Source organism: Neovison vison, chromosome 1 (assembly GCF_020171115.1).
Source record: "Neovison vison isolate M4711 chromosome 1, ASM_NN_V1, whole genome shotgun sequence".
In the NCBI taxonomy this organism is placed as follows: Eukaryota; Metazoa; Chordata; class Mammalia; order Carnivora; family Mustelidae; genus Neogale; species Neogale vison.
The window spans coordinates 310,304,650-310,332,570 of NC_058091.1; positions in this window are offsets into that span (position 1 = coordinate 310,304,650).

A 27,921-nucleotide genomic window follows, 5' to 3' on the forward strand; every position below is an offset into this window, starting at 1 on the left:
CTCTCACCAATGATTTATAGTGTTCCGCATATAGGTCCTTAATATTTTCATTATATTTGTCCTTGTTTCATGTTTTGCATGTAATTCTGAATGATTTAATTTCTTTTTTTTCCCCAAGTGGTCGCTTGTTTATCTCTCTATATGATGCATTTTTGTATGCAATGTATTTATTTTGTGCATTGATTTTGGATCCTGCAACTGTGCTAACATGCTGTATTGGTTCTGCTGGCTTTTATGTGAATTCTTTAGACTATTCTAGGTGAGGAGTTCATGTCAGCTCTGAATCAGGACAATTTTATTTCCTCTTTTGCAATTTATATTTTAAAAATGTCTTTTCCCTGCATTATTCCCATGGATGAGCTCTTCAATATAATGTCTAATAAAGCTGGAGAGAGCAGTCCTGCCTGACTATTGACAAACTTAGAGAGGGAGTATTTATTCTTCCGTAATTCTGTACTATATAAGGTATAAAGTGGGGGATTTTTTGTTTGTTTGCTTTCTGTTTTTTTGTAAATGATCTTTCTTAAGGTGAGATAGTTCACGTCTAATTGCACTTTTCAGAGGTTTTTTGTTTTCGTTTTTAATTGCAAGTGGGTATTGGATCCTGGCAATTTTTTTCTTCCTCTACAGTTTTTCTTTTATATTCTCTTCACATAGATAACTTAAATAATTGGCTTTCAACTGGTAAATCATTTTCACATTCCTAGGGAAAACTTTATTTGGCCATGATGTATTATGCATTATTATGTATTTCTGTATTTGTTTCATTAAACAATATTTTGTAAAGGGATTTTTGCATATATGTTCTTAAGAATTAGAGATTTATTTATATATATTTATCTATTTTATTTATATTACCTGGCTTGAAGACATGAGTCTTATAAAAGGATTTATAAAATGTTTTGTTCTTTTATTTTTTTAAATATTGAGTAATATTGGTATTATTTTTTGTTAAATATTTGATAGAGTTCACCAGTAAGTCCATCTGGGGCCACAGTGTCTTTGTAAAACCTTTGTGAAAGGGTTTTAGTGACAAGTTCAAATTCTTTAACCCATACAGTATATTCAAATGTTCTTCTCTTTTGTCAATCTCATTTTTATCTTTTTGAGAAACCAATCCACCAGTTTAGGCTGCCTATTTTTTGGTATCAATTTGTTGGTATTATTATCTCATACTCTCCTACTATCTGCGGGATCTCTGATACCATCTTTTATTGCTGATGGTGATTGCTTTGGACTGTATTGTGCTTCCCTAAAATTCCTATGTTGAAGCCATACCCTCAATGTGACTATAGTTGGACCCAGGGCCTATCGGTGTGTAATCCGGGCCCTGCCCTCCCCCATGAAGGCAGGGCCCGGATCCCATAGATTCGGTGTCCTTATAGGGGCGGAAGAGAGCCTAGAGATGTTACTCTCTGCACATGCCCAGAGGCAAGGCCAGGACCATGCATGATGAAGAGGGGTGGCCGCCTGCAGGTCAGGAAGAGAGGGTCGCTGGACACCAAGCCTGCAGGCACCTTGACCCCAGACTTCCAGCATCCAGAACTAATAGAGAATACATTTTTGTTGTTCCAATGCCCCTGCCCATGCTATTTTGTGTTGGTAGCCTGAGCAAGACGAGACAGTGCTAATTCTTGTGCTTTCTCAGTTTTCTTCCTTCTTTGGTATAGAGTTTCATAAATTAGATTCATGTGTTCTAAGATCCACCTTTTCGTGTCATTATTTTTCTCTACTGTTTCTATTTCATTGTTTTGACTCGTTATGTGCTTCAGTGCACTTTTTAAAGTTAAACTTGTTCTTTTTTTTCTAGCTTCTCAGGTGGAGGCTCATGTCAGTGCCTGTGAACCGTTTACATTTAATAGATTTTCTGATACTGCCAAGCTTAGGTGTGTCTTACTGCACATTTTCCCTTTGTGCTGCACGTTCATGGTTCCTCCTTCCTTTTAAAAAAAGGAATTTAGATTCAGTTAGCTGACACATAGTACATCATTAGTTTCAGATGTAGAGCTCAACAATGCATCAGTTGCGTATAACACCCAGGGCTCATCACATCATGTGCCCTCCTTAATGCCCACCCCCCAGTTACCCCATTCCCCTACCACCTCCCTTTCCACGACCTCCAGTTTGTTTCCCAGAGTTAAGGATCTCTCATGGTTTTTCTCTTTCTCTGATTTCTTTCTGTTCACTTCTCCCTCCCTTCTCCTATGATCCTCTGCACTATTCCTTATGCTCCACAGATGAGGGAAACCATGTGATAATCGTCTTTCTCTGGTTCACTTACATCACTCAGCATAATTCTCTCCTGTCCTCCTCCATGTTGTTACAACAGTTGGGGATTCGTCCTTTCTGATGGAGGCATCATACTCCATAGTATATACGGACCACATCTTCCTTATCCATTCGTCTGTTGAAGGGCATCTTGGCTCTTTCCACAGTTTAGCGACTGTGGACATTGCTGCTGTGAACTCTGGGGTGCAGGTACCCCTTTGTTTCATTACATCTGTTCCCTTGGGGTAAATCTCTAGTAGTGCAGTTTCTGGGTCATAGGGTATCTCTATTTTTAACTTCTTGAGGAAACTCCACACTTTTCCAGAATGGCTGCACTTTGAACGTGCCTGATCTCATCCTTTTTCCTTTTTATCCTATCTTCTCTGAGAATAAGTGAATCATTTTTAATATTCTTTTTTACCTCAATTTTCAGACTGTTTGCTAAATCTGTTTCATATATTTATTTTTATTAATGGTCCTGGGGCTTACAGTTTTTATATTTTCAATGTCATGGGCTACTTCCAAATTATATTTTTCCATCTCAAATACACTGTGAGAGCCATATGTAACTTTCCTGTACTTTCTCCTTCCAGTGGATGTGCCTGCACCCTTGCATGCTTTACTTCTATGTACTTTCCAAACTTCATGCGGTTGTTACAAGTATTCATTTCAAAGAGTGGTTCACAAAGTACAGCCTGAGGTCCCCTATGGTCCACAAGGTCCTTTCCGGATATCCATGAGATTAAAACTATTTTCATAATTATAAACCAATGCTTGCTCTTTTAACTCTCACTTTTTTATAAGCAGAATTTTCCAGAAACTGCAGTCTGTGTCATTTTGCAACAGAATGAAAGTGAAAGCAGTTCTAATATTTTAGCTGCCTTTTATTAAGTTAGGCATTGAAAAGATCTGTGAAAATATAAAACGATGTGACCCTGCTCATTTTTTTTGCCTTTTCTTTTGGAAAATGTACTTAATTTTTCTTAAAAAAGTTATTATTTCTCTTACATTAGCATGCGTTTATATTTAATACTTTAAAACAAGTTAATAAATAAACATTTTCATTAATGTGTGTTTAATGTCAGTTTTGATTCCCAATATGGCAAATATGGATATCTATCCACATTAACAAAGCTCCCTGAGGGTCTCAATAATTTTTGAGACTGTAAAGATGTCCTGAGACAAAATTACTTCAGAATTGTTTTTTAACTGTTAAAGTTATTTTAAATACATTAAAGAAGTCTCTTATTGTTTGCACGTGCCCTGTTTCTGAGTTTCTCCATTCCTTTATGTAGATACAAGTTTCCATGTAACATTTTTTTCCCCTTCAACCTGAAGGGATGCCTTTAATGTGTCTTGTAGAGAAGGTATGCTTGCAAAAGGTTGTCTGCTCTTGTTTGACTAAACATGTATTCTTTTTGCCTTCCGAATGGAAAGTTAGCCGGGTATGGGTGGTTGGGTTGGTGCCCCCACCCCCCACCCCCCAGTTTGTAGGTCCACGGGTCCTCTTCAGGCTGCTGGAACAGTTATTTGAGAAGGTCAATGAGAACTGTGTGTCAAGAACAGAAGGCGACTGGAAAGGGAAGAGAGATAATAAGCATTAACTCCACATTTAATTTAATGTGAAAACTGCCCTTTTTACCAATTCCGTGTTCCATCAGCAGAAGCTAGGGCATTTCAAGTTGAGTTGCATTATTAGGTTTATAAATTTCACCCAACCTCAAATCTTTGAAACCTTTGTTCAATGGTCCAAAGGACTTTTTATTTAAATTAAAAATTCTACCTTAAGTCAGTGGTATTATGTGTTTTGGGGAAGAATATATAAAGAAACAGTTGGGTGACCTTTCTCATCCCCCCCACCCCTCAGGATTTATTCTGCCGAAAGTGATATTAGTAAGCCTTACTAGAAAATGACAATCCTTTATAGAATGTCACATTATTATTATAGTGTTGGCATTTGAACACAGGTGTTTTCTTAGAAAAATTGAAGAGGCCCAATCTTTCCTTCTTTGAGGCTGACAACTTTGAATCCATTCTGTGCAAATTCCAGAACTTTCAGAAGAACAAGGGTGCACCCATGTGCTGGAAGAGGGGAGATGACACCCATCCATTACCATCAAATACCAACCAAAAATTAGGAGGAACCTTTAGGAAAATGTGTCGTTTTAAAAAATCAATGAATGCTGAACCACATTTCTATGTGTATGTAGGCTCACGACTTCCCCCTTTGAAGGAAGCCCTGCATTTATAGAGAGCTGGAAAGCCACTGCGAAGAGAAAAAAAAAAATCTAAAGGGTCTTTGGTTCCCTTTGGCTCTGTGTTCTAGGATTTCCTAGCGACTACTCAACTGATGCACATTTTGCCCTGCGATCCTTTGGCTTCCTGGGCAGATACAACCCTCTGAGAGCACATACCTCTCAACCTGGCGGGGCTCTTGCTATCCAAGCAAACCACACTCTTCCCTAACCCCTGTCTTGGCCCCAGAGGCCTCATCCCTGATCTGTCCAAATCATGCTGGGCCTCGAAGACCTTCTCAGTGACCACGCCCTCCGTGAAACTGTCCTTATAGGGAGGAAGGACTTAGTCCTCTTCTCCCAGCAGCACAGCAGAACTCGGCTTTTAGAAGGTTTAACACTCCTGGGGTGAGTTGTGGACTGGTCTGCATAGCTCCTAGATGGTGCAAAGGGGTCACTTTCATGAGCCGGTGCTGCAGGTGGAATGTGGGGTCTCTGGGGGAGAACTTAGGTGCTCCAGAGAACACACACACCTGATTTGTCACGCCCCACCCTGGTGTCCCCCATGACCAACATGTTAACCTACAGTGTTCCTGTTCCTCTGATGATTTACATGTTTGTAGGGAGGAGGGATCACTTGTGTAACTAGTACCAGTGCATACTCCCTGCTTGGACAAGCTGCCTTGTCAGGAAGGGTGAGTGTGGCTGACTTCAGCCTGTTCTGTGGAAATAAGACTGTTCAGCTCTGTTATCCCTATGCTGAGTTCCTGAAGAAAGGGGAACAGAAGCTGCAAGGGCCACCCAGATTTGTCTTTCTGGGGAATTAAAAAAAAAAAAAGCCTTGACCTTGTTTATTTTTATATCCTCAGTAGAATTCTAGCACACAGGCACACAGTAAATACCCATGATGAACTGGGTGAAGGCTGCCCTCCAAAAGGTCCTTGACCTTCTGCTGTGGTGGACAAAAGCTCTCTGCATACCAGACAGCACATAATGTCATGTTTGAGGTATATAAAAAAAAATCCTCGACATAAACTTTCAAAATGTTTCCACAGATTCCTGTTTGAAGAATATTCTTGTTTGAAGGGGCTGAGTGGCATCAGGCTGTCCCATAAAGGTGTGAGACCCCATAATCAGCTGTCCTTGGGCTGAGAATTATTCCCGATACTTCTGCCTTCTGTATCTGAACAGTATCCCCTTATTGGCTCTGTTAGCCTCTCTGTATTGTATTCTTCAGCCTAGATTAGAACAGTCCCAGTGATTGTCACTTTTTTACTGTTTATGTTGTTCTTATTCTCGAAAGATCTCTGGGGCTATTAAAAATAGATGATTATTTTTTCTTCTATTTTACCATGTACTTCTACAACACAAGTCCACTCATTGAGTGTGTCGAAACAGAAAGATGTACTTCCAACGACCAGACAAGTTATAGGCTCCTCTCCAATGCTGGCAGAGAACAGTATTTTAGTCTCTTCAACACAAGAGACAGAATAGTTTTGTTTAATGTGTTTGCTGCTGTCACTGCTGTTATTCTAAAGTCTGAGCACCGTTTGGTATTTCAGTGCCCTATTTTGAAATGCATGAACCAAGAAGAGAGGCACAAGGAAATGAATTTTAAAATGACGGGAATACTGCGCCAAGTACTCCCGCAAATTCAAATTTAAGTTAGACCGGGATGGAATCAGCCTGGGGAGCCTCGATTCCCCCTTCCAACTATTGAACTTTTCATGCAGTATCTAATGTACAGCAAATGCCTCACTAATGTTTAATTGGGAATAATTCCTCCTGTCTCTGTCTCATCTCTCCTGGATTTTCAGAGCCTCAGGTGGAAGTTCCTGTTAGAGAATAAACTTCCTCATTAGCCGTGTGTCTTCATTAGCAAGCAGCTGTGCTAAATGAACCTTGATATTTCAATTTTTCATGTAATTCTGTGCATATGATCTCTGCTGAATGCCATCACCTAGTTCATTGCGACGAGTATACGCTAATAGCAAATCTCAGGTACGGAATTAAGTTAAACTCAGTAACTTTAAATCTCAAGTGGAGAAATTAACTTCCTATGAAGCTTCTCACATAGGGTCTGTGGTCTGTGATGTCCACTACGCTGACCACTACGTTGCAGAAGGAGCTCTCTCTACCTCCTTGATAGCTGTCACTTGGAGTCAAAATCCTTAAAGAACATGATTGTAAATTTGGCTTCAGAATCAGAAATCTACAAGTCACACTGGCCCAATCCCAGAAATTGCCAAATGATGTCCTAAACATGTTTTATAGTTGTCATGCATGAAAAATAATCTCCTTTTTTGTAAGTCAAACAGGCTGTTGTATCAGAATCAGGATAATATCACATACTTGATTAAATCATCCTCAGTAGATCACAAAGCATTTATAATGCCCTCCTGGAGGTTTCGGAGGTTAGGATACATTGTTTCAGTCAGAAAGCTAAGTGATGGAGTAACAAACAAGATGCAGTAACAACTCCAAAACTTGGGAGGCTTTGAACAGTTAAGGCTGGTTTCTAACTTATACAATGTGAACTGTGGAGGACCGGCTACTCAGGGTCATCACCAGGCATCCCCTTCAACAAAAGCCTCCCCTCCTCTCCCAACAGATTGCCACAGTAGCACAGCAGGTGAGCCAGAGTGTGTTAAATTTCATACCCATTCTTAAAGCTTCTACCCTGCAAGTCCTATATTTCACTGGCCAGATCAAGTCACAAGCCAGTCACCTTACAGGAAGTTCACCTTGACAGGTGCGGGAAGAAGGTGGACAAGACACTTGTAAATATCTGGGGTAATGGACACCGTTAAGCTGTTGGAAGAAATGCAGACTGAGAAGAAACTTCACAGTAGTGTAGTTTTACTGTTTTTAAAATCAGTCTTCAGTTGTCCGAAGAGAAAGAAGAGCCTTTGAAACAAGTGCCAGAGACTCAACCTACCATGCCCAGTCATCAGGGGTAGATAATCCTGACTAAGCTTTTCTCATCCCTGTGTCCAGGGTGGACACAGAACAAGTAAACCAGCATCTCTGGGGGGAGGGCCAAGATGTGGGAATACTGTATCCCACGAAGGATTTTAGCTGTGTAAACTACCGCAGACGAATTCTCTGTGATGTCTACCCAAGGACCAAAAGTACAATAGCAACAGTTAATCTTAATTGTCACAGGTGCACCATGGGAGGGAGGTGGGTGATCTCCATGGTAACGGAGCCTCCAGTCCTGGGACTTCCCGAGGTTAATGCATTAGTGTTCTTGGCTCTTGTGAGTTCCAGCCCAGCTCAGAATGGGCTCAGTTGACAAACTAATAAGAAAGCATTGCTTTTCAAAAGCATGTTTTTCCCGGAATGTAATTTAGCCTTTGGTAAACAATAGGCTTTGACTATTCAAATAGGTATGAAGCCTCTCAAAGAAGGTTTCTGCGGATTTTGATGGCTTATGACCATCACATAGAAAACAGAACTCCGAAAGCAAGATAAAAATGTTGGGGATTTTTGTTCAAACTGACCAGACACGGCTGTGGCTAGAGGCTAAAGTCTACACGAAAAAATGTAGGTTAGAAGCACTGGCCAGGTATGTCAGAAGAAGCGAGGCTTTCTGACCTCTATTCTTGTCTGGCTGTGCCATTATCTCTAACAAATGAGCAGGGGCCGGGGCCAGACAGAGCAGCTGCCGCCACGCCACCATTTATTTGTTTTCACATCTGTCACCAGGAATATCAGGCCCAGCTGTCACTAGAAACATCACGAAGGATGAGCACCTGGACACCAGTGTCATGGGGATGGGGACATTTTGCCGTAGATGGGAGTAAAGATCACAGCCATTGCCTGGACTAGAACCAGTGGCCTTCAGGCAGCAGGGGAGGCTGCAGAGGAGCTGGGGTCTGGAGCCAATGTCGGTGCAGGAACGAACCTGCACACACAGATGTCTGTGCCTCACAGCAAGCTGGGGCCGTGCTTGTGTAACACAATACCCCAACACCAACACCTGTAACTACAGTGAGCCTTTCCAACTCCACAGGGGCCACCTGGTTCTCAAGCTAGTTCTGCTCTGCTGTTACGGCTGCCTAAATATTTCATTCCAGACGCCTTCCCTGCAGCCCTGGCGGCACATGATGCAATTGGCAAGTTCTTCTCTTTGATAGCAATTTGATAGCGTCGCTTCCCTGATTGGAAGCCCATGTTGGTTCTCTAGTTCTTGTCACAAAAAAAGACAGAAGTGCTGCTCCCTGGCAGAGGCCAAGGATACATGAGTGTTGGCAAGAAGATAGGCATCCCTGGCCTGTGGTCATCTCGAAGCTCCAACCAGGTTTCCTGCAGGTGAGAGAGAGACCCAGAGGGAATAACATGGTCCACAGACACCCTACTTCTTCTTCTTCTTTTTTTTTATTTGACACAGAGATCACAAGTAGGCAGAGCAGAGAGAGAGAGAGGAGGAAGCGGGCTCCCTGCTGAGCAGAGAGCCCAATGTGGGGCTCGATCCCAGGACCCTGGGGTCATGACCTGAGCCGAAGACAGAGGCTTTAATCCTCTGAGCCACCCAGGTGCCCCCACCCTACTTCTAATCCCAGGCCACATAGAAAAGCACAATGTGATAGCATAGAATGAAGAAGAAAAATTTATAACTTACTCAATAATTGGAAAAACTATCCACTGTCAAAGACATAGCCATGAAGATTATAGAAGTGAGAGAACAATTTCTGTTACCTTTGAAAATTATTTTTGACAGGTGTTTGTGTGTTAGTGTGCGTGTGTGTGTGTGTGTGTGTGTGTGTCTGGGATGTAAGTCATCTCTCACCCTCTGAGCACTCAGAAGCATCAAGGGCCCAAGCTCACACTGTGTTGGGAGCAGAAATAAGGGGCTATGGCCTCTGAAAAAAGTGGACATGATTATCCCTGGCAGCTTCGCAGTCTTTTGTTGTAGTTGAAGCAATAAAACTCTTCCCGGAGCACTCTTTGGCCCTGCGGTGGTAAAGACCATTCTGGAGTCAGACTTTGACGTTAATTCTGGGACTGGGCATGGATTATTGGCCAAATCCACCCTGTGAATTTTTACTTCCCCGTCTGGAAAGGTGGGTAGAAACCATGCATCACAGACTCGCAGTGGTGCCCATTCTCCAAGAGCCATGGGCACGTGAAGAGGAGGAAATGCAGTGTGAAGGATGTGGGTGTGCCCTGACCCACCTGGGGAGCCATGTGGAGGTCCTGTTACTGGCCTTAAAGGAAGAAAAAGCAAGGCAGGTGGGGCCTCCCCACTATCACGCATGCCGAGGAACAGCCTCCCGCACAGGCTCCATCGCTGTGGGGAAGTCATGGTTGGATGAGGGAGGGGAAGTGTAGGGAGGGGCGGGCAGGGGTGGGGAAGTCAGTGGAGGGGGGATGAGATCAGGGAGGGAACAGTGAAAAGCATGGGAAGGGGCTGGGAAGGGACCTGGCAGGGGAGAGAATGGGTGGAGAATGGCGAGGTAGGAAAGAGGAAGGGGAGGGACAGGCTGGGAGGGTTGGGAGAGAGCAAGTGGGCCTGGAAGCAAGTCCAGAGCCCAAAACTGGTGGGCTGCGAAATAAATTCTGCCCTCTTTCCATTTATAAGCTGGAAGGATGGACTTCTGGGAAAAGGGGAGGAGGACACGTAGGCCATGGGTCTATTAAATGATGTGATTTTCCTAGAAAGGCTGTTAAGGTCATTTACAGCCCGAGTCCAATGGATGTATTTACCCCCTACTGCTCTGCTACACATATCCGATTCTAGCTGAGTTAAAAACTCGTGATTCATACTAGGATGACGAAAATCCAAAATGCAGACACCACCAAATGCTATTGAGGACGTGGAGCAGCAGGAGCGCTCGTCCGTTGGCGGTGGGCAGGCCAATGGTACGGCCACTTTGAAGGATGGCGTGGTGGTTTCTGATAACACTAAACACATTTTTACCTTATGATGCACAATGTCATCCTTGGTATTTACCCAAATGAGTCGCAACCCTACATTCATACAATAACCCACCAGACAGAGAAATTGCTCTCTTGCTGGAACAGACTAGACGCAGGACAAGTGCTTATTTTTTTGAACAGGTGGGATGGGAGCTGAGTTTCTGGGTGATGCTGCAGCCACTCCGCCTCATTAACTGCCAACCGTGCTCTCCGGGGAACAGGGAAATATGCAAGAGTCACCGCGTCCTGGAATGATCGCGCAGAAGTGCCACGGAGGGAAAGACTTCATTTCCACAAATCCTCAAAGACATGAAGGACTACTTTTGGAAGCGTGATGTTTTAGGGTTCAAGACGTCTCCTGATGGCTGATCCGCTCTAATGACAATTCTGCTGCAGGGAAACCGGTGTTCAAAGAAGAAGTCTTCAGTAATGATGACAACTTGGAATGTTCGAGTATTAAATCTATTGTTTCTGCTCAGAATGAAGCTGAGATGTCTCAAATGACATACCATAGCTAAAACCAGAAAACAGGAGAACAGTGGTTCACTTCTAGCAGTGTCTGCAACCAAATGCCCCGATGTGCTATAAATTCACCTGGGACGGAAGAAAACTTAACTCTCCTGAGCATTGCTCCTCTTATCTGGCCTTCTGGGAAATGTACTAGGAGGAGACAGGAGGTCCAAAAGTTCGGCCAACCTTCTTGCAGCTGCTTTTTGCAACGTTCTAGCCTGAGTGTACTGGTTTCCTCTATCCCTTGACCCTAGTCCAAAGCTCACACATGGGGTCCTTAAGACCTCTGTGTTGCCATCCCAGCTGGTAAGAGGGCATCCCTCTCCCAAGAAGGGATTTGGGCAGGGGGTGTTAGAAGGTGGTGGGTCTACACCGTAGCTTTGAATTGTCTTCAGTCCCTGAATTCTTTTTTTTTTTCTTTAAATTTATAACATTCTGCCTGATTCTCTGACCCATCAGGAAGCTGGCTACCATAAGAATGTGGCTGCTTAAGGAAAAGAGTAAATAGGCATTGATCTCTCTCTCTTTAGGACCCAGGATCACTTTGCTCCATCCCTGGCCCAAACCTGGCTGAAGTGAATATGGACTCCACCTTGAACATAGCATTTTGCTAGGAAGGATGCAATGGTCTCCATGGCCCATGGTGATTTGGGCTGCAGATTCAGAGGCATACAAAAGAATGAAGGTATGGTTCCCCAGGAGCCTGGTGGCAGCTACATGTGGGAGGGGAAGGTGGGCTTCACAAGAAGGGTTTCCTCCACTCTTCCCAGGTGCCAGGAAGCATGGTATATGTAGGGAAAACCAGACTCAAGAGTGACAGTGTTGTCTTCATCCCTCCTCCCCACAGCAACCCTGTGCCTTCCTTACAGCTGTGGGGAAGCAGGGACCAAGCGTGACCTGGCGCCTCAGCCCATGGGAGAAGAGCAGAGTGGGAATTCATCAATCCCTCTCCTCTCCTTCCAGGTGGCTGGTGACCTATGGAGACATCTGTTCATCAAAGGCGTTTGCACGGAAGAGTGGGGAGTTGTTAGCTGGGGATGGGGGCGGGCTTTGCGTCCAAAGCTGATAGGTCTGAACCCAGTAAGACTGTGTTTCCAGGATTCCCAACTATGGGACAAGTCCATCCTACATAGGAAGAGGAAGTGAGGGGGCCAGAAGGGAAATCACCAAGCTCTGACTAGACTGAGTAACTTGTCAGTGTATTGTGTTCAGCTAGCTGCTTATAAATAGGATTAATTTTCAGGACATTCAAATCTTCCACGAGAAGTGCTAGAGAAGGGCCATAAGAGCCGTGGTTTGGGGGTCAATGAAGGTAGGAAAGGACATTATACATGCGGTTAGGGATGGGGGGTTTGATACAGAATGGAGGTCTCCCTTTCCTAAGGCTTACTGCATGGGGGAATAAATCAACTTTAACATTTCATTATAACAGGAAAAAATCACAACACCTAAAATTTTTATGAAGTTTTATAATTCAAGGAGCAATTCCCTGTGGTGTAAGTAAAACGGAAAATATATCGTCTTGCTAAGGTAAAGATAAGGAAAGGATACAAGTGAGCAGGAACCAAGAATCATAATGAGCAGAAATCAGGCTGTAAGGCACTGGGTGACAGCCCCTTAGAGACGCTGGGACACGGTGGTCGACAGGAGCCGGGGAGGACATCTTCAGTCCAGAGAGGGGAGACCTGGGAGGGCTATTGGGAGAACCACTGCGGGATCTGCACAATGAGATCCTGAGAGAAGAACATTAAACATTAGCTTCTCTTATTTTAACTTTTCTATTATTTATGTATATGTATGTAATATAAATTATATGGCTTAGAGAAATATTTATGTTTTAGTTTCAGAAATGGGCTAAGAATTGAATTAAAAGTTTATATAAAATAATACTAATGAGAATGGTGTATCAAAATATAGAATAAGTCAAAATGTGATTTAATAAGAGCATTATAATCATTTTGCTATTAAATTGGCTAAGCCCTATGCTAAGGGATTTACATTACTATCTCATTTAATGTTTAAAACATTATTTTCTCAAAAATTGTCACTGTATTTTACAGATAGGGATATTTTAAAAGGTGGAAAATAAAGTTTGAAAAATAAGCTTGAATTGCAAATAAGATTAGAAGAGATTAATATTTTAAAACAATTCACTGGTTAATTTAAAATGGAGAATTAAAACATGAATTAAATTTATAGCAAGATGGTATTAGAATAAACAGCTATGTACATTTCTATGCTAATAGAATTAAGAGATTCAATGAATGAATGGCATTATGAATATATGATTCTCTGATAAAAATATTACATATTTAGCTCAAAAAGTAGAAAACCTTAAAATACTGGCAGTCATGAGAGAATTCTTGAAAATTGCCAAAGAATTCATTCAAAAACATCCCAAGAACTTTCTCTTCTAAATGGTATGTCGTAAACAGTGACTAACTACCGCCCCCTACCGCATAAACCGAAGAAAAGGTGGACTCGTTAAAATCAAATTTTTATAAAGATGAGAGAGAGGGTCAGAGAGGACTAGTTAATAAGCTAACATTCTCTATGGAGAGGAACCCCCCCCCAGCGAGCTGAGATACTGGACATTATCTTCCTGGGGACATCTGATAATTTTTGGAGGGAATAATCATGGGTCTTGGCTCAGAGCCCTGGTCTCCGCTCAGGGAAGCAACCTGCAGAGTGCACCTGCCTGTGCCGGCCGCAGGGATAAATGTGTGTGTTGGGGGTGGGGGGACCTCGAGGGCGACGAGGGTGCTTTTCCCCACAAGCATTTGCTGAGCCTCGGGCTGGCAATGGAAGGTAGGGAGCCAGGCTGCACTGTGTGGGTGTCCAGGAGACCAAGTCCCCCTACGGGGGGAGGGTTGCAGCAAACCTAAGCCCGGAGCGCAGGCACGGACAGTAGAAACCAGACGAGGACTGAATCTAACTCAAGTTGCTCCTGCCTGGGACATCTCCAGACTGAGCTGAGCTCTCCCCTCATCACAGCTGCCTAAGGGAGAGGAATAATCTTCTCTGGGAGAAAGCAAAACAAATAAAACACAAGTCCTAGAGTCTACGGTCTCTTTATACAGAACCAGAGACACATAGGGAAGTCACCAAGCCTCCGATGTTGTTATTAATTATCATTGATTCCTCTCCAATAGATTCATGGATTCAAAATCACAGGCATTTGTTGATGTTGCTGTTTTTATTTTGGTTGTTGAAACCCTCCAGTCCGTTCTAAATGTTCTGTGGAAATGCAAAGGACCTGGCATACAAAACCACCTTGAGTAAGAACCATCAGATGGTGGGGCGCCTGGGTGGCTCAGTCGGTTAAGCACATGCCTTAGGTTCAGGTCATGACCTTAAGGTCATGGGGTCAAGCCCCTTGTCCGGGCTCCTTGATCAGATTCTCCCTCTCCCTCTGCACACCCTCGCCCCCACCACCATTCATGCCCTCACTCTCAAATAAATAAATGAAATCTTAAAAAAAAGAGAACCACGAGATTCCAAGTCTTACAATATAGATACAAAAAAGTTTGATAAAATTCGTCATTCATGGCTTTCAAAAATTTAATGAATGAAGTAGAAATAAAAATGAAATTCTGTTACCTGGTAAAAGTCAGGTATTAGAGGCTTATAGCACGAGTAATACTTTGGGGAGATATTTTAACAGCTTCCATTAAGCAGAGACACAAGTCAAAGACGCCAGCTTGTCCCATTATTATCCAACAACGTTCGGTGTATATGCAATAATACATGGGGGGCTCTTTTCAGTGGAAGGAGACGGAAAGAAAAAGTACAAGTGTTATGGGGGCTGCCAAAAGGAAACAAATTTTTACTGTAGGTATGATAGTCTACATAGAAAACCCACTGAGAAGGAACTGCATCCACCAAATTGGAATAAATTATGCTGAAGAATGCCCAGATCTTGGAAATTATTTAGCCCCATTAAAAATAAACAAAATAGGGCGCCTGGGTGGCTCAGTGGGTTAAGCCGCTGCCTTCGGCTCAGGTCATGATCTCAGGGTCCTGGGATCGAGTCCCACATCGGGCTCTCTGCTCGACAGGGAGCCTGCTTCCTCCTCTCTCTCTCTCTGCCTGCCTCTCTGCCTACTTGTGATCTCTCTCTGTCAAATAAATAAATAAAATCTTTAAAAAAAAATAAATAAACAAAATAAAATAAAAAGAGAAGATGCATTTGTTCCGTGACCTCAACAAATCCACTTTTATGTAGAAACCAAAGATAAAATAAATCATATTTTATGTTTTATTAACATGTATAGGCATGTTAATTGCAGCCTTATTTGAAATAATTTTTAATCTAAACTGCTGATGGAGGGAAACAAAAAACAAAAAAATGAAAAAAATATTACACAACATTAAGGAAGTATTCTAATTTTTTAATAGTATTAATTGCATTGCATCCTTATCAGTTAGAGAGTCCATGGTGGAGAATTTATGGGTAAAATGTTAAGATGTTTGGGGCTTGCATTAAAATACTCCAATGGATTAGAGAGTCTGGAGAGTTAGAGGGTACAAATAAAACAAGACTGACTAATTATTGCTAACTCAGAGATAGTAAAAAACTGTAAATGTATGCATACATATTTGTATGTGAATATATATATATATATATATATATATATGAGTGCATGTCTATGTATTTCACTGTTTTGGTTAAATATATAAGTGTTTGTGTGTGTACATATGCATATACACTTGCATTTTTATATACTTTTTATTTGTGGGCGTGTCTTCCCCAGTACTCACAATAGATACACTTTATCAACCATCTGAATGTTTTGCTGAAGAAAAGATAACATTTATTTTTTTTTATTCTTTTTTTATATATATTTTTAATTTATTTATTTTCAGAAAAACAGTATTCATTATTTTTTCACCACACCCAGTGCTCCATGCAAGCTGTGCCCTCTATAATACCCACCACCTGGTACCCCAACCGCCCACCCCCCCCGCCACTGCAAACCCCTCAGATTGTTTTTCAGAGTCCATAGTCTCTCATTGTTCATCTCCCCTTCCAATTTACCCAAAAGCACATACCCTCCCCAATGTCCATAACCCTACCCCCCTTCTCCCAACCCCCCTCCCCCCAGCAACCCACAGTTTGTTTCATGAGATTAAGAGTCACTTATGGCGGGGGGGTGGGAGGTTGGGGTACCAGGTGGTGGGTATTATAGAGGGCACAGCTTGCATGGAGCACTGGGTGTGGTGAAAAAATAATGAATACTGTTTTTCTGAAAATAAATAAATTGGGGAAAAAAAAAAAGTCACTTATGGTTTGTCTCCCTCCCTATCCCATCTTGTTTTATGGATTCTTCTCCTACCCACTTAAGCCCCCATGTTGCATCACCACTATCAGAAAAGATAACATTTAATAATACTAAGATTACAATAAGTTGCCAATACAGATATATTGCTAGTGGGAGAGTAAATTCATGTAATTTTTCTAAGATATTATTTGACAGTAATCAAGAGTTTAAAGATCATTATTATCTTTAATTTCATCATCCTACTCTATGCATTTGTGATGTGGGATTAATTAAGTCATGTCAAATATTTATGCAAATATTTCATTATGCTACTATTAATAGATTAAAGATAAAATAATAAGTTACTCTTCATTAGAACAAGTTTGACATTAATTAGGCTATAACAGATGCTAAAATACCTCTTTGGTACAGTAAGAGAAGATTTACGTAAATGGAAAGGCACTTTACGCTCTTGGAGAGGACGATTCAATAATCTAAATATGCCTATTACTCTGAACGATTTCATATGATTAATACAATTCCTCCCCAATCTAATGGAATATGATTAAAACTGGTTAATTATTCTAAAGGTGTAATACATACACACATACATATATTGTCTGTGACATCAGTCAGGGTAAACTGACTTTGCTGCAGGAACGAGTGAGACTCACATCTCACTGATTAAAGCACCAAATGTCTATTTTTGCTCTGATCATTATAGTTCTTTGCTTTGTAAGGTTGTCATTTTTATGCTAAACTCAGCAGGATGAGACTTTAGGTTTCTGGAACACTGCTGGCCATGATGGCAGAGAGAATAGAGAATGTGATGAAGGATGCCTGGGCTCTTACAGCTATACCTGGAAATGTCACACGTCACTTTCACTGGCCAAAGAAAGTCAGATTGTTGTGTGTGAGTTTGGGAAATTGAGGAACTATAATTCTACTCAGGATTCAATCTTCCAGAAGATAGAGGAACTTAGTCTCCGAGATATTAAAATAGAGATTAATTTATGATATTTAGAGCAAAAATAGTATCCCAGAAATATGTGCATCCATATGGTTACCCAACAATATCAGTATTTATATAGTATAAATATAAATAACCACATATACCAAACATTAAATATATAACATATATATATTAAGTATTTATTTATAATATATTTTGTATAATATGTCAATAATATACATACATTATGCACAATATATAATAAATATTTTAGATATTATTATAAAATATAATATGTGGTATATATTTATTTTAATTTATATTTATATGTGATATATTACACATTGTATATATAAATATGTATTTATATACTTGCATATTTTAAGAATAATTGAACATATAAATATATAATATATTATTTATATATTTAATATAAGATATTTATTATGTGCTCTCTCTATATATGTACACTACAGTTGGCACTTACATAATGCAGGGATTAAGGGTGCCCACCCCTGTACAGCAGAAAGTCTTTGTGTGACTAGTTTTTGGCTCCACCAAAACTTAACTGTTAATAGCCTGTTGTTGACTGGAGGCTTCACCGATAATGTAAATACTCCATTAACCCAAATTTTGTACGTTATACATATTACATCCTGTGTGCTTACAATAAAGTAGACTAGAAAAAAAGATTAAGAAGATCATAAAGAAGAAAAAATATATCTATAGTACCTCACTGTGTTTATTAAAAAAAAAACAAAGTGGTCCTATGCAGTTAAAACCTGTGTTGCTGAAGGGTCAACAGTATATGTATGTAAAATAATGTATATAAAATAATATGTATATACTATATATACTTGTACATGTTGAATATTTGTTATATCTACTATATTGAAATATATAAAATGTTAGATATATAATATTACAATGTAAATGTAAATATAGAAATTTTCCGGTCTGAAGAATTGGGAGAACCAGACTGAAAAATAATGACCAGATCTTCAGGAAGTTGTAGGTCATACCAAATGTTCCAGCATCCGCAGAATTGTCCCTCATGAGGAGGGCATAACATTGGAACAAATACTTGAAAGAAATAATAGTTAAAACCTTTCACTGACAAGAAAACTCACGCGTGCAAACTTCTCAGCAAGACTCAAGCGAAAGAAACATGAGAAGAACCAGACCTCCACGCGCCATAATCAAAATGCTTGAAACCAACGTTAAGGGAAAAGGGAAAAGAGCCCTTGGGAGCAGCCAGGGAAGAAGAGCCGCGTTAGGGACGGGCGTGCGAGAGTAAAAATGACCAATGATTTCACAGGAGGTCACAGAAATACATTCTGGGAAGTGCTAGAAGTTAAAAAATAAGTTTACCCACCAATAATACTCTCGAAACCTGAGGAGGAAATCCAGATCTCTTCATGGGAAGGACGGGGAGCTGCTTTGCCGCCGCCAGCCCGCAGCCCGGGGATGCTCACGGAGGCCCCGTCTGGGCGGCAGGACCACGGCCAGCGGGCGGCTGCGAGCTGGAGGAGGGGGAGAAGCACCAGACAGGGTCAATGGATGATCGACTGTAAAAGACCGTGTGCTCTTTCTTCTTGTATTTCATTTCAAAGAAAACTGACTTTGAAAAGAAGAAACAATACTGTGAAGTAGGTTTTCCTACTTCCTTATCTCTGTGTTGCAGAAGAGACAGTGGGGACTGCACCATGGGGTCAATGGCTTACCAAGACTCCCGGAGCAGGTGGAGTGAGGACCGAAGTCTGACCTCTCACCCGGCTCTGTTCCTCCCTGGTTATCACAACTCTCTGTAGGTAACGATATGCAGCAACTGTGTAATTACATCCTCACAATTATGTTCGTGTGGTACCCATGAAACCGTCAAAATTTTGGATGTCATTAAAGGTTTTTGGTATCATATTCAGTTATAGTTCATACAGCATCATCCAATGGAAGGAGGGATATTTTTCTTCTGTTTCACTAACCATTTCCAATCCTTCGGAATCCTTCAAAATTCACTCAGATTTTTCTATAATATCTGTTCCAACCTGAATTTCATCCTCAGAAACCGCTCAAGCACAGAACATTCTACAAACCATGGAAGACTTTGATGTGAAATATTTATCTACTTTTGTAAATCGTATGCAGTGACTTCTCACGATAATAAATCATTGGACCAAAGGACTAGTAAAGGGAACATTTGCTCTCTTATAAATATGTGACCAGCAGTTTCATGGCAGTAGGTGACCAATTTATATTATAATAAAATAGAAAATGATCCTTCAATTTATAATATCTATATCCAAAGAAGAACTTAAATGTATTACATAAATCCAAGTCCTCAGACATTTTCTCTCTCTCTCTCTCTCTCTCTTTTTTTCCTAAATATGCTTTTGAAATGGAACCTTTTTAGATCTAAGGAACGATGTGGGAGGTTGTACGTAAAGCTCCTCTATGCCTCACCCCATTTCCCTTATTATTAACATCTTACATTAGCATGGTGCCTTTGTTACAATTAGGAACGAATGTGAACAGAGATAAAGTGTCATGTTCATCACTTTGTATCCAAGGAATATACTATTAACATGACTAATCACTATTGACGTTAATTTTGATCAGCTGGCTGAAACAATGCTTGTCAGCTCTCTTCACTGTGCAATTACTTTTTTTTCCTTTTTCAGAATCATATCCTTTAGAAGACAGATGCTATATGCAGCCCACACTCAAGGCATTGGAAGTTACACTCCACCTCCTTGAAGGGGGAGGATGAATCTTTTTGGATCTTAAGCATTTCTGGAGACTGGGGAATATGCCAGGCAAAATCAAACAAGTCTAAATAAATTAATTAATTAATGTGTGAGTGTATACACATTTATTTATCTTTCCATATGTGTAGAAGAGAATAAAAGTTACCTCATTCAATGGAAGAACTTCTGGTTTTTGAACGGTAATATTAAAAGAATGAAAACGGACACTGCATATGGGAAGAAAGGATTTGCAAGACACATGTCTGGTACTGTGCTTGTATTCAGAATAGATGAAGAACTCTCAAAACTCAATCATGAGGAAAAAATCCTAATCATGAAATGGGCAAAAGATTTCCAAAGACACTTCTTCACCAAGGAAGATATATGGCTGGCCAATATGCACTTGGAAAATTCTCAACCTCATTAGTGATTAGGGAAATGAAGATTGCAGCCATAATGAGATATACTACAGACCAATTTGAATGGCTAAAAGTAAAAAGGCACCCTCTCAAAATGTGGTTGATGAGGCAGTCACTGGGGCTTTCACGCACCCTTGAGGAGCACAGAAAATGGTACAACCACTTCAGAGAATAGTTTGGCGATGACTTATCTGCTAAACATTGACCTGTTATACAACTTAGCCATTCCACTCCTAGGTGTTTAGAAAACCTAAGTGAAAGCTTACGTCCATGTGGAGACTTTGATGCCTGCTCATAGTAACTTTTTTTTTTTTAATTTTTAGCTTGCTCATAATAACTTTATTCTCAATAACCCCAAACTGGAAACAATCCAGACATTTATGAACAGGTGAATGGATAAACAAACATTAGTGTGACCGTATCATGAAGAATTTGGAATATTGTTCAGCAATCATGAAGAATGAATTACTATATTGACACACACACAACACTGAGAAATCACAAAATATTCTGAGTGAAAGAATTGCTTTCTCTGTGTGTCTATCTATCTATCTATCTATCTACCTGTCTATATTAACATCTATCTAAACATATGTAGTTTCAGAAAATTCATAAAATAGGTCAAAGTTTGCTTGAGATTCCCAGTGCGGAAGGAGGAAGGAATTAGAGAAAGCATGAGGACACGTATGCAATTGGTGTGTATGTTCACTACCTTGATTGTGGTGAGAGTTTCGTGTTTATGCACCTGTTTCACAGTTTCAATATATGTGGTCAATTGTATGTCAATTATGCCTCAATAACATTTAAAAAATGGGTATTTCAAAATGCAAAAATTAGTCTTCTTTCTTTAATTTCTTTTCTATGATTTAACTTTCATCTATCAAAATCTCTCTGATGGATTCCTAATGAAGCCCGTAGCTGAAGCATCAATGATTGCTTGAGGTGCTTACAAATATTCCTGTTAGTTTTCTCCTTTATTTCTCATGTTTAGACTTTAATTAGGCTTAATTTATAATAGATAACTAATTGTTCAAAGTTGTACCCCTGCCGAGTAGAGCATGTTGTTTAATCTAGTGGAGGCTGCAGATGTTACGTTTTGCTTTGTCATCAGTCTGGATAATTGAATATTGTTAGTGGTTATTTATTAAAGAACATGCCTTTATCTAGAGTCTTCGGTTTAACAGTTTATTTAGTATAGTGACTAAAAGCTTAAATTCCCACACTATTTAGGAAGGAAATCCAAATCAGCAGGCGTAATCCCATAAAACAACCTGCCCATTTGGTAATATTCCATACATGTTATAATTAAGATTTCTACCCCCAGTCTTAACATTAGTCATGTGCAATGAAAAAACTATTAGAGGAAAATGATTTGGGGGTTGAAACTGTGATAATGACTGATTCTTAACACTTTCTTAAATATGTTGATGACTATTGTGAGTTAACTGTTTTAGCATGAGTAAATCTTGCTTTATTTTTGTTTCCCAATTCACACATTTAGATTTGAATGTAATACAGTATCTCTGATCTAGTATTCCTCTGACAGTGTTCTTACCTGAATATCCCCTGGGGAAGAGTAAAAAATGAACACATCCTTTCAATCATTTGCAATTTTTAATGAGTATTAGTTTTTTAAATGAACACTTAATTTTACAATAGTTTCAGATTTCCAAAAATTTTGCATTGTTAGTTTGGAGAATTCTTGTACACTTGACACTCTTTCCCTTACAGTGAATGTGTCACATTCTGTGGAATATTTGTCACAACTAAGGGACAAAAATTGATATACTTATTATTAACGTAACTTCATACTTTATTTCGATTTTCTTAGTTTTTTCCTAATGTCCTTTCTGTTTCAGAATCTCATCTAGGATAAAATACCCAATTTATTCATCTTTTTATTGTCGCTGTTGTTTTTGGAAAGCAAGCTCTTTCTAGTGTTGAAAGAAAACCTTCCTCCCTGAATTCCAAACACCATCCTGGTTTCCAAGTACCTCCTAGTCGGGAGATTTGCAATGCAAATGTATGGCTACTTTATTATCTTAGTATAATAATTATAGTTGAGCTGACTCATAAAATTTTAGGGACATTTCAGATCAGAAATCATCCAGTCTAATACCCATCCCAAATCGTACATTTTAAATATATTAATATAGTCAGAGTTAAAAGGTATTTCTTTTCTCCATCTACATTCAAGGCCCAGTGCTTGTAGTTTAGAGCATCACAAAACAGACCATCCTGCTCTTTCAACAACAGAGTCTTTTAAATCTGTGATGTAGCCTATAAAACTTGTTTTGATCTCTGCGATGAATGGCCCATCTCCTGTTGTAACTGGTTTACTCTACTGAGACTTCCAGACCAAGCCACCGCCAGGTGATGTCTTGCCCACCCTCCCCGGGAATTGTAGTTGCTCATGATCCTTTTCTATACGGCAGACTTATCTTCTAGGCACATTTGGATTTTCGCTCCTAGCTCTCATGTCCATAAGAGCTTAGCCCAAATGGCACAGACCACAGGAGCGAATCTCTTGCAACACGTTTATGGGTTTCTTGGCTGCACTGAAGTTTAGAGTTAAGACTCTGACAAGCAGTTTCAGACCCTGACTCAGAAGTGGCTTGTTGAAGCTCCGATGATTAATCTGGTTTTAGGAGCCCAAGAGGGTTGTTCAGCACCGTAATGCTCTATGTGGCTGACGAACAGCACGTGGAATGCCACTTGTATTTTGGCAGAGGCTCCAAGGCAGGAGAAGAGTGGGAAATTTTATAGGGGGTAATAGGGATGGTGTCAGATGTGCTCTGAATGGAGGCTGGAGCTGTGCTAACCAGACGCAGGTGACCTATGTGGTGAGTTAAGGTGCATCTTTGTTTTTTCCTGCTGGTTAGAAGTGGGGGAAAAAATTAGGTAGGTGGTTAGTTACGAATCAACTTCTGGCCCCTTTTGGCCAATTATTATAGGGGTTTTAGCTTGGCTCCTGGGATCGACCACGACAGACAGTGGTCTGACGTCTTACAGGTCTGACCCAACAGAGAGCAGGCTGGATTCCTGGCCTGGGAGCATGGACAATGCGCTGGTTTGCTGGCTGGTCGCCACACATTGTGGGTCAGAGTTCCATTTTCATACCTACTCTGGAACTGTTCCTGTTTATCTTCAGTCTTTCACGTAATTGATTTCTAAAAATGTGTGTCGTGTCTCTTTTAAATTCTGCTCAGAGCTGCGGATCATGGAGATTTGCTGGCTTTCCAGTGACACTGCAGATGCTTTGGGGATCCACTTGACATCACTCGCAATCTGTGATTTGTTAAGGTTTGCTTTATGCTGTAACATTTCATGAAAGATGTGGGTTCCAGCTTAGATGGCGATTGGCTTTTAAATTCAATGAGGTCTTTTTTTTGGTGGTACACGCTGAAGTCTATGGAGTATCAAATTTAAATGTATTTCTGCTTTGGGAAATACTCCGTGAATTGGAAAAAAAAGAAACACAGAATGCTGTCAGTTTTAAAATAGGTCTTGCTGTATTTCTGCTCTGGTACTTGTAGTTGAGTACACATTTATCTCCTGTGTGAGAAATCAAATTAACATAAAAACACAGATGACAGTCCCCCAGTAGCTGTGAGAAGGCAAAGCTTGCAGGACCAGACATCAGACAAACTTAAGAAAGTCAAACAGAAGATGAATAAAACAGATGTGCAGTAAGAGGAAACTCACAGGAGATAATAAGTATTTATTCAAAAATCACATTTCTGAGTTTTTAATGAGAAATGACCGCGGGGTCCTTCCCTGCTTGGCTGGCGCAGATAGATACGGGCTGTGGAACCTGGTCTAGTCTCCACTGATTATTTGTTTACCGTCTTCTGCAATTTAATCTGAGCTGTTGGGAAACAGAAGCCAGTTTTGTAGTGGTGGTTGCCTTCTGTCCCTGTCCACCCCCTTCTAATTTCTCCTCTTAGAAAAGAAAGGGGAATTTCTGATTCATGGAAGGTGCTAGTAAATATTTGTTAAACAAATGGGCACATGCAGAAATGAATGGATAAATAATTTTATTGCCTTTCTCTGGTTCAGTCAAAGCATTAATAAGACATTTTGCATTCTAGAGCTATTTTACCCTTGACACACCCTCGTTTAGAATTGATTATGTACTTAATACCTTGGATATCCTTCTAATGTTAAATTCAATGATCTTGCTGAATACTATTTCCAAACTGAAACACTACTGTATATTTCTCATTAAGGCTCCCTGGGGATGTTTGGCCACATGAAATTTACCAGTGAGTCTAATAAACAACAACAACAAAAAAACCATTTTATGTGTTTAAAACCTACTATTTATTTATTTATTTACTTGTGTCATGTACAGTACATCATTAGTGTTTGATGCAGTGTTCCAAGATTCATTGTTCAAGATTCATTGTTCATTCAGTGTTCAAGATTCATTGTTTGCCTATAACACCCAGTGCCCCATGCAATATGTGCCCTCCTTAATACCCATCATTGGGCTCACCCATCCACCTACCCCCTCCCTTCAAAACCTCAGTTTGTTTCTCAGAATCCATAGTCTCTTATGATTCGTCTCCCACTCTGATTTCCCACCCCCTTCATTTTTCCCTTCTTCCTCCCAACATCCTCCATGCTTTTCCTTATGCTCCACAAATAAGTGAAACCATATGATGATTGACTTTCTCTGCTTATTTCACTCAGCATAATCTCCTCCAGTTCCATCCATGTTGATGCAAAAGTTGGATACTCATCCTTTCTGATGGAGGCTTAATACTCCATAGTGTATGGACCACATCTTCCTTATCCATTCATCCGTTGAAGGGCATCACGGCTCCTTCCACAGTTTGGTGATTGTGGCCATTGCTGCTATGAACATTGGGATGCAGATGGCCTTTCTTTTTACTGCATCTGTATCTTTAGCGTAAATACCCAGTAGTGCAATTGCAGGGTCATAGGGAAGCTCTATTTTTAATTTCTAAAGGAATATCTACACTGTTTTCCAAAGTGGCTGCACCAACTTGCATTCCCACCAACAGTGTAAGAGGTTTCCCCTTTCTCCACACCTCTCCAACATTTATTGCTTCTTGCCTTGTCAATTTTTGGCATTCTAACTGGTGTTAGGTGGTATCTTGATGTGGTTTTGATTTGAATCTCCCTGATGACTAATGATGATGAACATTTTTTCATGTGTCTGTTAGCCATTTGTATGTCTTCTTTGGAGAAGTGTCTGATCATGTCTTCTGCCCATTTCTTTACTTGATTACTTGTTTTTTGGGTGTTCAGTTTCAGAAGGTCTTTATAAATCTTAAATATCAGCCCTTTATCTATAGTGTCATTTACAAATATCTTCTCCCTCCGTGGGTTGCCTCTTTGTTTTGTTGACTGTTTCTTTTGCTGTGCAGAAGCTTTTGATCTTGATGAAGTTGCAAAAGTTTATTTTCACATTTGTTTCCCTTGTCTTTGGAGATGTGTCTTTGAAAGAAGGTGCTGTAGCCCACATTGAGAATCCAAACAACTTTGTAAAGCCATTCAGAGATGAACCACATGGAATACTACCTTCCCACAACCTGGAGGATCAAAGACAGGGTTGGGGTCCCCCAGAGGCAGGGATAAGCACAGAATTCTATCTGTATACAGAGATGAGATGGAGCTACAGACAAAGAAGCCATCAAAGATGGAGGAAGGGGAAGCAATGCTCTGGTTTCTCCCAACCCTTCACATTCCAGTTTCCTTTTGGAGCCTCCTCTTGGCAAGATCCTGCCAGAACAAAGCTGTCATGGGATAATGGGAGATACAGGGATGCGCCCTCTGATGGAGAGTAGGAGACAGAAGGATGAAGAATGAGTGGGAACCAACATGTCCAGAAGAAGTCTGGTGTGAAGGAGGAGGAAAGGTTCATCATGAGTATCCCTGAGTGAAATGTGACTCAGATAGCTGATTGTGATTAAGTTATTAACGCAGAAGAGGAAACTCACTGCTTTTTAAAAAAAATTTAATTTAATTTAATTTATTTGACAGAGAGAGACATAGTGAGAGAGGGAACACAAGCAGGGGAATGGGAAAGGGAGAAGCTGGCTTCCTGCTGAGCAGAGAGTCTTATATGGGGCTTGATCCCATGACCCTTCAATCATGACTTGAGCCAAAGACAGAAGCTTAATGACTGAGCCACCCAGGCACCCTGGAAATTCACTATTAAAGGGGTTTTCTTCACCTCCTAATCAGAAAAAAAAAAAAAAAGTTGTTTCCAACCCTCTCTCCACCAAATGTGGAATTCTGAAAGCACCTCCTAGAACTCTCCTAACTTTCATCAGGGTCTATACTTCCTTGTCTTCGTTGTTATGTATTATGTATTACCTCTATGAATTCAGTTGTCTTTTGTACTTTAATATGGGCCTCATATCACCTTGGTATCATTTCAGCCCAAGAAATAATCTCTTCTACCTTATTTAGACATCTAAGGCTATTGTTAATTGTGGGTAGAAGAGTCTTTACTGGAGTGGGCTCACCTTGCCCATTGCACTAGCTGGAACTTATGATAACCTGTGCCTCCTGTCAGCTACCCAGACACTTATAGTCTTTTACTAACCTTTCTTTACCAGTCCAGACCCAAATGTATTGTTCTACTTGTTCTTTTCTCTTCTTCTCCACTCTAGTATGAACTCCTTACTCTCTTTCTTGGGGATAGTACCAAGACACTTGCAATTCTTGTTTATGTCAAGCATTTAACTCACTTCAGCTTTCATTGATAAACTAAGCTTCACATCCACTTAAAGTATTTTATAGATCAATAACAACTCCTGTTATGGGATCGTCTCTATAGAAAAATGGTAGTGGTTTTAAATAATTAATAAACCATTATTAACCAAACCATCTTGGTTCCATAAAGGATATAGGATGAGTGTGTTTAGATAATGAGATCAGGTTTTAGAAGTTTAAATTTCAAGTGCCTTAGGATATTTTCATGAAATTGTTCTGTATATAGCTTGGAAATGTGGAATTAAACCTCAGAAAAATGTCAAAGCATTGAACGTTATTTAAAAGTTGTCTGTGGTAGCTAAAGAAATGAGAATGAATAGTATTGTCTGCAGATGATAGGGAGACTGAGAAGAAACTGGGCCTTCTGTCAGACTTTTGAGTAACAGCAGATAATAAGAAAAAGTGGGGATGGAGGGGTGGATGTAGAAGGCCACGAGCTGAACTGTGAAGAATCACTATTCAGGAAAAGGTATGAGGGACCCTGTGAGGCTTGTGAAAGGGTAAGGACCCTCCTAAATGTACTTTAACAGCTGACTTTGAAAATGTTCCTTGAGGGGGGATTGGGTGGCTGAGATGGTTCATTGTTTGCTTTCAGCTCAGGTAGTGAACTTGGGGTCTGGGGATTGAGCCCCATGTCAGGCTCCCTGCTCAGCAGGAAGTCTGCTTCTCCTCCTTGCTCTGCCCTTCCCCACTGTTCATGCTCTTGCTCTCTCTCAAAGAAATGAATAAAATCTTAAAAAAAAAAAAGAAAGAAAGAGAATGTCTCTTGAAAGGGTTTCATTGGATGTGGCAAATTACAGGCCAATGCTGACCTTGGCAAATGCAATTTCCAGAAAATAATGAAGAAGTCAATTTGATGAC